The 16,330-nt window shown below is 43.4% G+C and overlaps 1 protein-coding gene across 8 annotated transcripts in view; it reads left to right on the top strand.

Moving 5' to 3' along the window:
* The window catches only part of LOC141049826 (ADAMTS-like protein 5), a 289,658-nt gene that overhangs the window by 14,077 nt on the left and 259,251 nt on the right, over positions 1-16,330 (top strand). Inside the window, exon 1 of one of the 8 annotated variants that reach the window (XM_073546662.1) lies at positions 14,247-14,332. The exons of the other annotated variants lie outside the window; for them this stretch is intronic. The gene's annotated coding sequence lies outside the window, so the exon portion shown is untranslated. Of the gene's footprint in view, positions 1-14,246; positions 14,333-16,330 lie in introns of those variants that run through there. 8 annotated transcript variants of the gene reach the window in all.

Below are 16,330 nucleotides of genomic sequence, written 5' to 3'. Positions count from 1 at the left end.
GCGCGAGACACCTCCATGGGCTCTGGGAGTGGAGTCTCTGGCTCGGGTGGTTCCAGAGGCTCAAAAAAGTTGGGAGCCGAGGTAACCTTCCGTTTGGATTGAGCACGCTCCAGACCGTGCTCCGAAAAACGGAGATCAATGCGGGTGGAAATGGCAATCAGCTCTTCCAAACTTGCAGGAACCTCTCTGGTAGAGAGAGCATCCTTAACATGCTCCGCCAAAACTCTCCAAAACACAGGGATGAGGGCTTTATCAGACCACTCCAGCTCGGAAGCCAGTGTCCGAAAACGAACGGCATACTGGCTAACTGAGAGGGATCCCTGAGTCAGAGCGAGTAGCTGAAGAGAGGTGTCGTGCGTGACCCGTGGTCCCAGGAAGACCTGCTTAATAGCTGTTAGAAACTGAGCAGCGGTCCGAACCTCTGGGTCACCACGCTCCCATAGTGGTATAGCCCACTCCAACGCCTTGCCCAACAAAAGGGAAACAATAAACCCCACCTTGGCCCGTTACGTAGGGAATCGCGCAGCCAGTATCTCCAGCTGGATAGAGCACTGACTGATGAAACCCCAACAGGAGGCGCCATCGCCAGAAAATTTATCGGGCAACAGGAGGCGGGTAACTGTCGGCGCGTGGGAGGACTTGGACATACGTGAAACTGCCTCTGCGATTGCCTGTACAGCAGCCTCCAAAGACTTCACGGCTGCGATAACACTCTCAAGAGTAGCCAACCAGCCCTCTAGCTGGCGAATGCACTGAAGGAGTTGCTGCTGATCTGCCATTACTAGCCAGACCCTGGCGCTAGTATAATGTTAGGAACGGCAGAACGCACTAAATAAAAATAGATAATAAAGTGCGTTCGCCGCTCGGGGTCCACCGTGCAGTAGGTGTTACACTGCTGCTAGGTAATGACAGGGGAGCAATATGGCGGTATGATGCGCACGGGTTCAACTTCACCCGGAGTGCGCAGAGCGGGCTCTGTTCACACACAGAGGTGCCGATATGGCGGCATAATGCGCACGGGTTCAACTTCACCTGGAGTGCGCATAGCGGGCTCTGTTCACACACAGAGGTGCCGCAACAAAAACATACAAAATGTTGAACCTGTTAGTGACACAGGCCTCAGGTAAATGCACAAACGGTATCTGGTCACAGGAGCAGGACCCAAGACAGAGGAGCTGCGTCCCTCTAGACCTACCGTGTGTGCGGCGTTGCTTCTGCGAGCGCCAAGAAGGGCTGCAACTGCAGCGCGGAGTAGGACACTGCCGCTGGACTACAAAGCCAGAAAGCAAGCGCAATGTTGGACGCTAGCGTAGCGGTGCGGTGTGCACAGTGGCTTAAGGCTTGCCACTGACTGGCGCTGACTGCTAAACTAATTCCCTATCCACATGCGTACTATCAGAGGGAAGGGGTTTTATAATAAGTCAGTCACCAGAAACATACATCCGTCATCATTCACACATAGCAAGTATAGTCTATACTAGCACATGGCCGAATGGTCATGCGCGCTTTTTATAGCCGTGCGGGACCTTCCAGATTTCCAAGATGGACCAATGAGATCTGGAGCAGGACCTGGGCACATGACTCCCGATCTCCAATGGGAGATTGTCTCGTGAGCATGCCCAGTAGGAGCACAGAGGATCTTAGTCTCTGGAGCGGTCTGCTGCAAAGTAATCTCTGCAGTAGATAGACAGCAGGAAACCGCGGAATGTGAGGCTCTGGATTCCTGCAGAGCAGATGCAGAAACCTGACGCCTAACAACTACAGCTCTTGGGAGAACCAGCACTGCTGCTGTGTGCTGGGAAAGCCTCAAACAAACGGTTTACCAGAGTTGCTTGCTTGTTTGCCAATATTATCTCTAGGTTCTCCTGTAGCATGATGTTGTGTAATTTGCCTTTGTAGCGTGGATCGAGGATGCTGGCCAGCCAGTAGTCGTCATCCCTCCTCATTTTGGCAGTGCGGGGGTCCATTTTAGGATCCACAAGGCATAATTGCACATGTGGGCCAATGTTCCAGGTGTCAATGATGCACTGCCCGTGGTGGGTGGAGGAGCAGTTTCTGGCAAATCCACATCCCTACAGTCACGCACAAACACTCTCCCTGACCTTGGAACGCCAAGAGATGGTACTGTATGAGGAGCGTCCAGCTGTGTAAGGTGTATTAAACAAATTAAATCAGCGTATATATTATGTTAGTCACAGATGCTCTCACAGTATGTATTGGACCGTAATCCAACAAGCAGATATATGGAACTGTATCAGAAGTGTACAGCTGTATACGGTTTTTGTGCAACTAACAATCTCCGTATATGTATTTACGGAGAGTCACACACACACACTGACTAGGTATAAAAGTGACTGTAATGCGAACGGCAGATATACAATACTGTTGGAGAATCGGACAGCTCTATACGATGTGTGTAAGGAAAATTGTCAAGCTCCGTGTATTTGTATACGGACTGACACACGCTGTCTCTGTCTAGTTTAGACCGTAATCAAACAACAGATATACGAAACTTTGAAAAATGGACACGACTCTAAGGTGTAGGTCTGGAAAAATGGAAAAACTCCTCGTTTTTTTTTCCAGTGTCACACACAGGTAGCTTCTATTTGTCCGTGCTAGAAGGTGGTACACGGTAGTGTGTGAGGAGCGTACACCGCTAGACGGTGTCTATGGAAAATTGTCAAGCTCCGTGTATTTGTATACGGACTGACACACACTGTCTCTGTCTAGTTTTGACTGTAATCAAACAGCAGATATACGAAACTGTTTGAAAAACGGACACAACTCTAAGGCCTCTTTCACACTTCAGTTTTTTACAATCAGTCACAATCCGCCAGGTTTTGAAAAAAACGGATCCGCAATTTTTTTTGGAGGATCCGTTTTTTTTCCCCATTGACTTGCATTATGGGCGGATTGTGACGGATTGCCGTCCGTTGCATCCGTTTTTTTTGCGGATCCGCCAAAAGTTGCTGTCCGTTACCATCCTCAAAGATTTCAAAACGGAGCTTGCAACGTTTTTTTTTCTGGCGGATCCTCCAGACACTGTTTTAACCCGAAATTCTTTCTGGCTGCCGGACTAAAAAAATATTCTCTCTCTCTCTCTCTCTTCTTTTCCAGGCTGCGATTCCTTTAAAAATCTGCATTTGTCGGATCCGTCAAAAAACGGACGGGTGGCATCCGTTGTCATCAGTTCTACAACGGATCCGCCATCCGTCCTTTTGGCGGATTATGACTGATGCAAAAAACTGAAGTGTGAAAGAGGCCTAAGGAGTAGGTCTGGAAACACGGACAAACTCCTCGGCTTTTTCTTCCAGAGTCACACCCAGATAGCTTCTATTTGTCCATGATATCAGCCGGTACATGGTAGTGTATGAGGAGCGTACACCGCTAGATGGTGTCTGTATGGAAAATTGTCAAGCTCCGTGTATTTGTATACGGACTGACACACACTGACTCTGTCTAGTTTTGACTGTAATCAAACAGCAGATATACAAAACTGTTTTAAAAACGGACACAACTCTAAGGTGTAGGTCTGGAAAAACAGACAAACTCCTTGGCTTTTTTTTCCAGAGTCACACCCAGATAGCTTCTATTTGTCCGTGATACCAGCCATTACACGGCAGTGTGTGAGGAGCGTACACCGCTAGACGATAGAAAATTGTCAAGCTCCGTGTATTTGTATACGGACTGACACACGCTGTCTCTGTCTAGTTTTGACTGTAATCAAACAGCAGATATACAAAACTGTTTGAAAAACGGACACAACTCTAAGGTGTAGGTAGGGAAAAACGGACAAAGTCCTCGGCTTTTTCTTCCAGAGTCACACCCAGATAGCTTCTATTTGTCTGTGATACCAGCCGATAAACGGTAGAGTGTGAGGAGCGTACACCGCTAGACGGTGTGTGAAAAAATGAACGCTCAGTAACTCACCAGGGCAAAATAATATAATTTGGAGTGCTTTGGAAAAAAGCAGTTTGAACAGCAATGTGCACACAGCAATGAAGCTAGCAGGTAGCCTTAAAAGGCAGCCTAATCACCACCAGCGCTGCTGCACACAACAAAAATCCTCCCCTTTCACTGCACACTAACTGTACAGTGAATAGCGCTATCAGCAGAAGCAGTTTTTTTCTTCTTCCCTGCCTAACGCTCTCCCTGTTCAGAATCTGCAGCAGCCCCTCTCCCTATTGCAAAATCGGCAGAAGTAAGATGGCGGTTGGCGTTCACAGCCATTTATACCCACTGTGACGCCACACAAAGCCAGCCAATCACTTCAATGCCCTCTAAGATGGTGCTGGCCGCTGCGCATGTCATCGCGTTGTCCACAGTGTGCGTCCTCCATCATTGGGTGAGAAAAGGCGCTGAAAGCATCATTTGAAATGTGACTTCGATCGGCGAAACCTGACTTTGGCGAAAGTCGGCGATTTTTGTTTTCCAAACATTTTATTGGAGTTTTAATAAATGGGGAAGAAGGTGTAGGGGAGGGAGGAAAGATGAAAAGGAAAATAAGGAAAAAAGGAAGGACAACAATGTCCAAATGTAAAGAATACATAAAATGTAACATGTTAATGCAGAAGCATATTATGCAATGAACTATTACAAAGGTAAGTATTTAAGCATATAATATATTAAATTTGTTCCAAGCCAAAGACCTAACCCCAAAGGGGCCTAGGCAGGTGCACTCTGGTTGAAAACCTTAAGAGAACAGCTCCAGCCATCTAGACCATTTCCTAGCATGTTTGGCAAATTGATCATGCATATGTGCAAATTTCAGTTCAAAGGAATGATGAAGGCTAATTTTGTCTATAATATCGTTAATTTGTGGAGGTTTTGGATTTTTCTAAAGGAAAGCGATATTGTGTTTGGAAACTAGTAAAATGTGCATAATCAACAGCCTGTTAGTAGGGTCAATTTTGTCAGCGTCTAGAGAAAGAAGGGCCAGACGAGGAGACAAAATAAGTTGCGTTCCTAAGATAAAATCGATAAGATTTGAAACCTTTCTCCAAAAGGGAACAATTTTGGGACATTGCCAAAATATATGCAAAATATTTCCTGGCCTTCCACAACCCCTCCAACAGAGCGGAGAATTGTCAGGGTTGATTCTATGGAGTCTAAGGCCGGGGTCACACTGGCGAGGAATACGGGAGAGTGAGAGGCGCAAAAAGCACGCCTTAGACACGTACCAATGATTTTCTATGGGGTCACTCGCACCAGCCGTATATTTCTCCTCAGTATCCTACGCTCCGTGCCACTCGCAGCATGCTGCGATTGTCAGCGTACTAAGCCCGTAATACGCCAATGCAAGTCTATGGGTGCGCAAAAAATACGGATTACACACGGACCACACGTGTGACTTGCGAGAAATACGCACCCGGTGTCTTTTAGCAAAGCCGGCAATTCAGTGCGCTATACAGTAAACTCACACTGACAGTTTTAATAAAGAAATGAAAGAATAGATATATACACATAGAATATATATATATATATATATATGCATTCTATGTGTCTATATCTATTCTTTCATTTCTTTATTAAAACTGTCATAGGGCTCCATTATATGTCCATTTTGCAAGCCTGCGAGAAAATCTCACCATACGGATGCCATACGGATTACATACGGATGCTGACATGCGCAAAATACGCGACCACACCTTGATTACGGATGACATACGGAGCACTGTTTAGGGGTCTGTCATCCGTATTACGCATGTAAAATACTGACCGTATTTTGCGCAGGTTAGTGTGACTCCAGCCTTACAGGGGTATAATACCATCTCGTTAAAAGTTTGAAGTGGGTCTCTTGTAGTGATAAGGAAATGGTAGAGGCGTACGAGAGGGAGCATGCCTGTTCAAGGTCAGGAGGGTCAATTATTGTATGTAATTCGTTTTCCCATTTGATAATATTTTGAGTCTTGACCACTGCAAAGCTATTATTACATCACTTGTAAGTATACTCAAAACTCCAGAAAATATTATGATCTATATTACAAATAAGATTAACTGCTGGTTCAGAAATTCTTGGTGAAATAGCAAGGAACTCATGGAGTTTTTCTTTAAGGATGACATATTGTAAGAAAGCAGGAGTAGTAGATTGAAATCTATTCTTGAGTTTGATATAAGGTGTACAAAGAGCACCATCGTATAAATCTTTGAGTCTTTTGAGACCAAGTGCAGACCAAACGGGGTCAATAGTCTGATTGGATGCTTAAAAAATAACTGATAAGGTCAAATTTTTTAATGTGACTTCTTTATTAGAGCCTCTTTTTGAAACAGAAAATTTTTTCCAAGCTTCAGAAATAGCTTGAAAAATTGGATGAGAGTTTTCAATTAATTTTTTATGAAGGAGTTGGTTCAGAATTAGTAGGTGAAGAGGTTTATAATTGTTAAAAGACAATTCTAGTTCATGCCAAGCTGGTGGCTTATCATGTGGCCACCAGAATGCGCTTTGTTTGACTAAATTTGCAGTGTAATAAGCCGTGATATTTGGGGAACCAGCTCCACCATAAGATTTATGATTGTAGAGAATGTTTTTTGCTATTCTGGGTCTTTTGTTATACCATATAAAGGAATTCAATGAGGCTTGGAGATTTGTAAGAGAAGAAGTGGGAACTTTTAAAGGAAGAGAGCGAAGTAGATATAGGATTTTTGAGAAGATGTATGATTTAACCATCATGATTCTTCCCCACCAAGAGAGTCCATCATCTCTAGATATACGAAATTCATTAAAAAGCTTTTTGGTAAGAATCTCTAAGTTTAATTTTATAAGAGTTTATATTTTTTAAAAATTTTAGGCCTAGGTATGTCAGCCCATCAGTAGCCCAACCCCAAGGCGAGAGGCCCTCAATTTTTTCCTGGTCTATTCCCAGGTTAAAGCCAAGTATTTTGGATTTAGAGTCGTTTATTTTAAAATAAGAGACCTTGGAAAAAGTCTGGATTAGAGTTTGTAAGGCTGTGAAAGAGTTGCTTGGATTGGTAAGGGTAAGAATTATATCATCTGCATATAATGCTATTTTAAAATCTCTATGCAAGGTTTTAATTCCTGAGATCTTTGTACTATTCCTGATTAATTAGGCCAGAGGTTCAATGGCCAATGCGAAAAGCAATGGTGACATGGGGCAGCCCTGTCTAGTCCCATTAGCTATATTAAACGTAGGGGAAAGATGGTTGTTGGAATATACCCTCGCCCCAGGGCCGGAGTACAAAGCCATAATACCTCCCATGAGTCGAGAATTCATTCCAAATTTTTTGAGAGTCGCTTCGAGAAAAGACCAATTAAGGCGTTCAAACGCTTTCTCAGCATCAAGAGAGATAACAGTGGCTTTGAGGTTTTTCGAGGAAATGAGCTTAATTATGTTAATGAGCCTTCTCGTACCATCTATGGATTGTCTTCCTTTAATGAAGCCTATCTGATCGTTGGAAATTAGTGTCGGGAGAAATTGATTTAGTTTATTAGCCAAGATTTTTGCGTAAATTTTTCCATCTGTGTTGATGATGGATATAGGTCTATAATTAAAAATTTGGCTAGTGTCAGAATTTGGTTTAGGGATTACGACAATGGTCGCTTCCAGCATCTCTTTGGGAAATTGACCTGATTGGAAAGCTGAATTAAATAGTTTTACAAGGTGAGGGGCCAATAAATTACTAAAAGACTTGAAATAATCATTACTAAACCCGTCTGGTCCGGGTGATTTAAATGTTTTAAGTTTTTTTATAGTTTCCAGGACTTCTTGTTCAGTGAAGGGAGAAGACAAAAAAGATAAGTCTTCAGAGTTGAGTTTTGGAAGGTTCATGCTGGAAAGGAATGATCCAATCTCTGAGGTAGTTGGCTGCAAATTAGGGTTATCCTGATTAATATTATACAGATTTTTGCAATAATCAGCAAAAGCCTTTACAATATCTTTAGGGTGGACCAGAGATGTACCATTAGAGGAAGTTATAGTGTCAATTCTATTCCGTTTCCGTATATTCTTAATTCTGTTTGACATGTATTTTGAAGGGCGATTTATAGATAAGTAATGCTTGCATTTTGCCGATCTAATAGCTGAGTCGTAAAAATTGAATAGGAGTTTCCTTAATTGCATTCTAAGATCGGTAAGTTCTGATAATACAGCCTGTTTGCTAGAGGAAACAGAGGATCGACAAAGTTCCTCTTCTTTAGATTTAATTGACTGTTGTAGGGTAAGGATTTTATCTCTGTTAAATTTTGTCTGGAAGAAATTTGGATCAAAACTCCCCTCAATACCGCCTTGTGAGCGTTCCAACAGGAAAATGGAAATAGGAGGACGGAGTCGTTTTCACTAAAATAATTCTGTAAGGCTGAGCTGATTTCAGATTTGGTGGAGGGGTTATGAAGCAAAGAGGAGTTGAATTTCCACATGAATTGGGGGTGAGTTGGAGGCCCTATTGTCAATTCTGCAGTTACCGGAGAATGATCTGAAATAGATTTATTAAGTATGGAGACGGAGGAGAACCTTGGCAAGGAGAAGACATCCGTGAGTATCAAGTCTATTCTAGAGGCCGACTGATGGCCATCAGAAAAATGAGTAAATTTTCTAGATGTGGTGTTCAAACAGCGGAATGAGTCGAATAGCTCGTGTTTATAAATCCAGCTGTTCAAGGATTGCGATCTTTGTCTGCTGGGGGAGTTGGAGTCTAGTGTATTATCTGGCACCATATTAAAGTCACCTAATAAAAGTAGAGTTCCTGAGCGTAAGGTGTCGATTTTTTTCATTAGCTTATTTAGGAAGCTAAGTTGTCTGATGGAGGGAGCATAAGTATTAACTATTGTGAAGCTGTGGCCGTTCAATTTGCATAGGAGAATATGATAGTGACCTTTTAAGTCCTTGACTTCAGAGAGAAATTCAAAGGAAATTGAATTACCAATCAGGGTTAAAACCCCAGCTTTCTTTCGTGGGCCGCAAGACTCAAATACAAATGGGAAATTTTTGAGATTTATAGAAGGGTGGTTGTCTTTTTTGAACTTAGTTTCTTGGAGGCATACAACCTCAGGATGTAACCCGTTAATTTCTTAACCAATGGAAAATCTCTTCCAAGGGCTATTTAGCCCCCTGACATTATAAGACACAACTTTTATTTTCATGTTACAAGAGTGGCAAGGACCGTATGAAGTGGGGTAGATGAAATAAGGAAACCAGAGGGCACCTACCTTTGAAGAACTTAGTTAACAAAAAAAAAAAACTAAGACTGAAGACCTGTTTAAAACCGAAAGCAGAAAAACACAAAACAGTAAGAACAAAATTGTCCTTCAGAAAGAGCCTAGCCGGTAGGCTCTAATTCCTTAGTGGGGAAAATTTGTGTAAGGATCCCATTAGAGGCATCCTTTAGTTGTCAATCATAACTGCGCTGTTCCTAGAAGAAAAATAATCTCATGTGATATATGAGTCCATAAAGAAGTAGAGAAGTAAGAAAACCTGTGGAAAGAAGAATAATAAGCAGAGTAATACACTGAACAAATAATCAATAATTGTAGAGAGGCCTTTTAACCAGGAGAGAAAATATGTAGGCAGGGTCTCTGAAGAGGGCCTGGGGTCTTGAGAGTTAGAGTTTCTACGGCGATCGGGTATCCTGCAGTAGGACAGGAAATCTCTTCCTTCCTTAGGCGAGAATAGGACGGTCATCTTTCCTTTGTAGAATACCAAAAGTTTAAGTGGAAAGCCCCATTTATAGGGGATATTATTTTCCCTCAAGGTGGAGGTGACTGGCTTAAAAGACTTTCTTCCTTTAGAAAGATCCGTGAATAGCTGAAGGTGAGCATAGGGTTCTGGAAAACCTCCTAGATCTTTAACCGATTTTTGAATTTTTTCCTTGATCTTGAAGAAGTGGACCCTTAAGATGGTATCTCTAGGTAGATCTTTATCAATATTCTGTGGTTTGGGAAGTCTGTGGATCTATCTATGATGAGATCCTGGTCTGTAAGTGCCAGCAGTAATTTTTTGAAAATTGTCTTGACGAAGTCTTCTGGTTTATCCGGTGAGATAGATTTTTATATTCCTCTTATTTTCAAGTTGTTTCGTCTGTTCCTGTCTTCTATATCCGCAACTTTAATTTTAAGTCTGTGAAATTCAGATTTGAGGTCATGGGTGTCTTTTGATAAATCATCAGTGTGTTCTTCTACTACAGTTAGCTGTTTTTCTTGGTTGTCTAACCTGCTGCTAAATTTATCCAAGGTGGACTGTAAAATTTTATTTTGGTTTTCAAATGATTGAGACATACTGGACGTGATTTTCTGGGCAAGAGTATCCATGTAAGAGTGTATGGATATAACATCCTGATTTTGGGAAGGAGAAGGATTGGTGTTATCCATCTTAAATTTTGACCTTTCCGGCGAAAAGTTTGGTGAATTATCTCCAGAATCAGGACTTGAAGCGTCGGCTGGCGATGTGAATTTTTCAGAAGTTTTACCAGGATTTTTCCTTTTTGATGAGAGATGTATCCATGACCTCTTTATGAGGAGATCTGGCCTTAAATGGGTTAACGATATCCATTTGATCTTTAAAGTGAGGATTGTAAGAATCCTGAAATTTTTGTGCTTTTTGAGGAGTCGCATTAGACACTTTCGTTGATTTGGGCACTGGAGTAGCCTTGTGACTAGTGTTGAGCATTCCGATACCGCAAGTATCGGGTATCGGCCGATACTTGCTGTATCGGAATTCCGATACCGACTTCCGATATTTTTTCAATATCGGAATTCGGCATCGGAATCGGAAGTTCAAAGTTGATTGACAGACTGACGTCATCATGATGCGCGGTGTGTGCGCATCATGATGCGCCGTCATTTCGGGCCTTCCGGGGGTCTCTGCCGGCCTGCCGGGGGGCTGTGCCGGCCTGCCGGGGGGCTGTGTGGACTGCCCGGGGTCTGTACCGGCCTGCCGGGGGGCTGTGCCGGCCTGCCGGTGGTCTGTGCACCCTGTGGGGGTCTGTACCGGCCTGCCGGGGGGCTGTGCCGGCCTGCCGGTGGTCTGTGCACCCTGTGGGGGTCTGTACCGGCCTGCCGGGGGGCTGTGCCGGCCTGCCGGTGGTCTGTGCACCCTGTGGGGGTCTGTACCGGCCTGCCGGGGGGCTGTGCCGGCCTGCCGGGGGGCTGTGCTGATGTCCGGGGGTCTGTGCAAGCATCGTCCGATGGGACTACAAGTCCCATCGGGCGATGCCTGCTACCATGACAGTGATTGACACATTAGCCAATGATGGGACAGTAGTAGTCCCATCATCCGGCTAATGTGTTAAATGTTAAAAAAAAAAAAATACTACATACATACTACATGCATGCTACATACATACTACATGCTACATACATACTACATATATACTACATACATACTACATACATGCTACATACATACTACATGCATGCTACATACATACTACATGCATGCTACATACATACTACATGCATGCTACATACATACTACATGCATGCTACATGCATGCTACATACATACTACATGCTACATACATACCACAAACATACTACATACATACTACATACTACATATATACTACATGCATGCTACATACATACTACATGCTACATACATGCTACATACTACATACATACTACATACATACTACATACATACTACATGCATGCTACATACATACTACATACATACTACATACATACTACATGCATGCTACATACATACTACATACATACTACATGCATGCTACATACATACTACATGCATGCTACATACATACTACATGCATGCTACATACATACTACATGCTACATACATACCACATACATACTACATACATACTACATACATACTACATGCTACATACATACTACATATATACTACATGCATGCTACATACATACTACATGCTACATACATACCACATACATACTACATACATACTACATATATACTACATGCATGCTACATACATACTACATATATACTACATGCATGCTACATACATACTGCATGCTACATACATACTACATACATACTACATGCTACATACATACCACATATATACTACATACATACAATACATTCATACAATACATACATAGACATACAGTACATATAACATAGAGTAACATACTTACCAATACTTGTCACATTGTTCCCCGAAGCCATTGTCTTTTCCGGAATAAATTTTAACATAACAAACCACAAAAATACTCACCCACGATCCGAAGCAGTCCACGAGTGTGTCCCACGACGATCTTGGGTAGAGAACTGCAGCATCAGCTGATGCTGCCGTTCTCTACGGGCTGCAGGAATCCAATGACGGAAGGTAGGTATCCTTCCGCACTGTATTCCTCCGCCACTTAAAAAAAAAAAAGTCCCTAGTCTCACTTTATGCCATTGCTGTGTGGGAATTTCCCACGCAGCAATGGCATAAAGTGAGACTAGGGACTTTTTTTTTTTTTAAGTGGCGGAGGAATACAGTGCGGAAGGATACCTACCTTCCGTCATTGGATTCCTGCAGCCCGTAGAGAACGGCAGCATCATCTGATGCTGCAGTTCTCTACCCAAGATCGTCGTGGGACACACTCGTGGACTGCTTCGGATCGTGGGTGAGTATTTTTGTGGTTTGTTATGTTAAAATTTATTCCGGAAAAGACAATGGCTTCGGGGAACAATGTGACAAGTATTGGTAAGTATGTTACTCTATGTTATATGTACTGTATGTCTATGTATGTATTGTATGAATGTATTGTATGTAGTATGTATGTAGTATATATGTGGTATGTATGTAGCATGTAGTATGTATGTAGTATGTATGTAGCATGCAGTATGTATGTAGCATGCATGTAGTATATATGTAGTATGTATGTAGCATGTAGTATGTATGTAGCATGTAGTATGTATGTAGCATGCATGTAGTATATATGTAGTATGTAGCATGTAGTATGTATGTAGCATGCATGTAGTATATATGTAGTATGTAGCATCTAGTATGTATGTAGCATGCATGTAGTATATATGTAGTATGTAGCATGTAGTATGTATGTAGCATGCATGTAGTATGTATGTAGCATGCATGTAGTATGTATGTGGTATGTATGTAGCATGTAGTATGTATGTAGCATGCATGTAGTATATATGTGTTATGTATGTAGCATGCATGTAGTATGTATGTAGTATGTATGTAGTATATATGTGGTATGTATGTAGCATGTAGTATGTATGTAGCATGCAGTATGTATGTAGCATGCATGTAGTATATATGTAGTATGTATGTAGTATATATGTAGTATGTATGTTGCATGTAGTATTTATGTAGTATGAATGTAGCATGTATGTAGTATGTAGTATGAATGTAGCATGTATGTAGTATGCATGTTGTATGTATGTAGCATGTAATTTTTTTTTTTTTTTTTTACATTTAACACATTAGCCGGATGATGGGACTACTACTGTCCCATCATTGGCTAATGTGTCAATCACTGTCATGGTAGCAGGCATCGCCCGATGGTACTTGTAGTCCCATTGGACGATGCCTGCACAGCCCCCCGGAGCCTGCACAGACCACCGGCAGGCCGGCACAGCCCCCCCGGCAGGCCGGCACAGCCCCCCGGAGCCTGCACAGCCCCCCGGCAGGCCGGCACAGCCCCCCGGCAGGCCGGCACAGACCACCGGAGCCTGCACAGACCCCCTGGCAGGCCGGCACAGCCCCCCGGCAGGCCGGCACAGACCACCAGAGCCTGCACAGACCCCCTGGCAGGCCGGCACAGCCCCCCGAAAGGCCCGTACAGACCCCAGAGAGGCTGTACAAGGGCAGGAAAGGGTTTTTCTTATTCCGATACCGGAAGTCCCATAGACTTGAATGGGACTTCCGGTATCGGAATCGGCGATACCGATACTTTTTTTTAAAGATCGGCCGATACCATCCGATACGATACTTTGAAGTATCGGACGGTATCGCTCAACTCTACTTGTGACTCATCTTGTGCCCTTTTTTGAATCCTGCCTTGCAGGGATTATATTAGAGAGAATTGGTATTATTGGTGATGTTTATACTGAATAAACTTTAAAAATATAGAAAATTCTTGTGTCTTTCTATGCCTTTTTATAAAAGGGATCGTGAGGAATGAGATACACCACAGAATCAGATGGCACTTTTAATATTGTATGATGCATACAGTAAAATCCTTTATTAACTGCGCACTGATATAGACGCGCTCCCTGTGACTTTAAATGCAGCCGTGACAGGCGGCTAGTCTTCACACAGGGCTCAGTGACGTCAGTCCCTGCTCATAAAATTTGCAACAGGGGAGCCGGCATCTGATACACGGCACCGCTGAAGAAAGGCAGATCACCCCAGTGGAGCTGCACAGGAGTGGTGGGGAGCAGAGGTAACATAGAAATAGGCACAATTCACAGACTATTTTCTGTCCTTCTGCCTCACAGATCTGTTATGAGAGGAAAATGGCGTACTTGAGATAGGACATTGAGATGAAAGAGATCCCTCTGCAGCCGTTATAGCTCCCGCAGCCTCACACAAAGCAGGGGAATATAGCTAAATAAGGACACCCTGGGACTTCCAAAGGGTCTAAAACAGACAAGAGGAGATTCCAAAAAAAAATGTCAATGTCTTTTAATTATGCAACGAGAGAAATCCTGTCAGATTAGGCACAGGGTAGGGACTATTTTGTATCCTTCCGCCAATCAGCTGGTATATGACAGGATTTTTCTAAAAAAAATATCTCCAAAAGACAATAAAAATCTTTAAAATGTGGTAGACAAGCATGGAGATACTTTTTCTGAGGACAAGGACAGCCGGTGGGTAATGGAGGGAGCAGGGAAAGGATTTTTTCACTCACGGTTCAAAATGGTGTCACCTTGGAGTAAAAAGGTGGGAAAAGGTCTCAGATTTCAAAAATGTCTTTTTTAATGTCCAAAGCTTAAACAAGGGGTATCAGAATGTACCTCTGAGTAATGAGAAAACAATGCTTACGTGGGTTATCAAAGAGAGCAATTTTATTTTGCTTTATTTGTCGCTTTAGGAGATGCCTCCTCAGAGATCCTGAGCCGTGCGTGTTACACCATCGCCAGCTCAGGCCACGCCCCCAGTCTGCGATTTTTTAATCTGACCGACCTGTTTCGCTCAACTCTAATCATGATCGATTACTGTCATGATCATCAGGGGCTAGAAGTTCAACGTGATTCTAATATCATTATGTAATGTATCGGCAAGGTTGCTTGCCGTAACCTTGCCAATATGTTACATTTAGAGTTGAGCGAAACGGGTCAAAAAAATTCAAAAGTCGCCGACTTTTGGCAAAGTCGGGTTTCATGAAACGAAACCCGACCCTAGGATGAGGTCGGCCACGAGGTCGGCGACTTACGCGCCAAAGTCGCGTTTCAAAAGTTTGTTTTGCGCTCTTTTTCAGCCAATCAGGATCCACGGACACTGTGGGCAACGTGATGACATAGGCACGGGTCACCACCATCTTTCAGAAGGGCATGCAAGTGATTGGCTTGCTTTGGTGGGCGTCACAGGGGGTATAAAAGGGCGTGCACGCCGACCGCCATCTTACTTCTGCCGATCTTAGTATAGGGAGAGGTTGCTGCTGATTCTGTAGGGAGAGCGTTAGGCAGGGAAGAAGACAAAAAAACTGCTTCTGCTGCTAGCGATTTGGCCTGCACAACACACAAGTCACTGTGTGTGCAGGGCAAGGGGAGGCTATATTGTGGTGTATCAGTGGTGTTGGTTGTTGGGCTGCCTTTTAAGGCTTCCTGACACGCTGGCATTGCTGTTTACCCACTGCTCCGCAAACTGCTTTTTTAAAAGCAATCCAATCTCCCTTATCCTCTCGTCACTTTGGTCACAGGCAGCTGTGCCATCGAGCGTGTCACATAGCACTCAGATATCAGTGGGCCGCACACAATCCACAAGTGTCCACTGTCCAAAAGTGTACGCAGAGATTCAAAATCTCCATTATCCTCTCGTCACTTTGGTCACAGGCAGCTGTGCCATCGAGCGTGTCACATAGCGCTCAGATATCAGTGGGCCGCACACAATCCACAAGTGTCCAGTGTCCAAAAGTGTACGCAGAGATTCAAAATCTCCATTATCCTCTCGTCACTTTGGTCACAGGCAGCTGTGCCATCGAGTGTGTCACATAGTGCTCAGATATCAGTGGGCCGCACACAATCCACAAGTGTCCACTGTCCACAAGTGTACGCAGAGATTCAAAATCTCCATTATCCTCTCGTCACTTTGGTCACAGGCAGTTGTGCCATCGAGCGTGTCACATAGCGCTCAGATGTCAGTGGGCCGCACACAATCCACAAGTGTCCACTGTCCAAAAGTGTACGCAGAGATTCAAAATCTCCATTATCCTCTCATC

Source organism: Dendrobates tinctorius, unplaced genomic scaffold, assembly GCF_039654945.1.
Source record: "Dendrobates tinctorius isolate UK_male_01 unplaced genomic scaffold, ASM3965494v1 ptg000011l, whole genome shotgun sequence".
Lineage (NCBI taxonomy): Eukaryota > Metazoa > Chordata > Amphibia > Anura > Dendrobatidae > Dendrobates > Dendrobates tinctorius.
The sequence above is the reverse complement of the archived record's forward strand: the minus strand, read 5'-3'. Positions and strand labels throughout refer to the sequence as shown.